Here is a 450-nt window from a genome sequence, read left to right as displayed (position 1 = left end):
GAGATTATTTATGATTATTTTTATTAATTTTATCGATGAAAAAATCAATGCAATTCCATAGGTAATTAATTCCCTCATCAACAACAAAATTCCATAGGTAAATTCAATAGTTTTCGATGGATTTTATACTATAATTACTGACCGATTAGTCCACTTGCCATTTTTTTACCTTTCTCAATGAAATTTTATTGGAAATTTCAAAGTTTTATTGACAAAATTTTTTAATTTTTCGATCATTGGCATTGCTTACTATATTTTCAATGATGAAAGTTTTGACAAACTTTTTCTTTTGTATTTTTTTGAAAAAAGTCAAATTTTTGTGATGTTAAAACAAGATTAATTATTAAAAAATGGTCTTACTCTAATTTACTTTCAAAATTTATAAAAATGACCTAGACAATAATGGGGTGTGATCTACAAATATTATTTTATATCAAGATTTGAATAAAA

Source organism: Theobroma umbraticum, unplaced genomic scaffold, assembly GCF_002168275.2.
Source record: "Theobroma umbraticum cultivar Fairchild unplaced genomic scaffold, ASM216827v3 scaffold_56.0, whole genome shotgun sequence".
Taxonomy (NCBI): Eukaryota; Viridiplantae; Streptophyta; class Magnoliopsida; order Malvales; family Malvaceae; genus Theobroma; species Theobroma umbraticum.
This window is presented reverse-complemented; position numbering follows the sequence as displayed.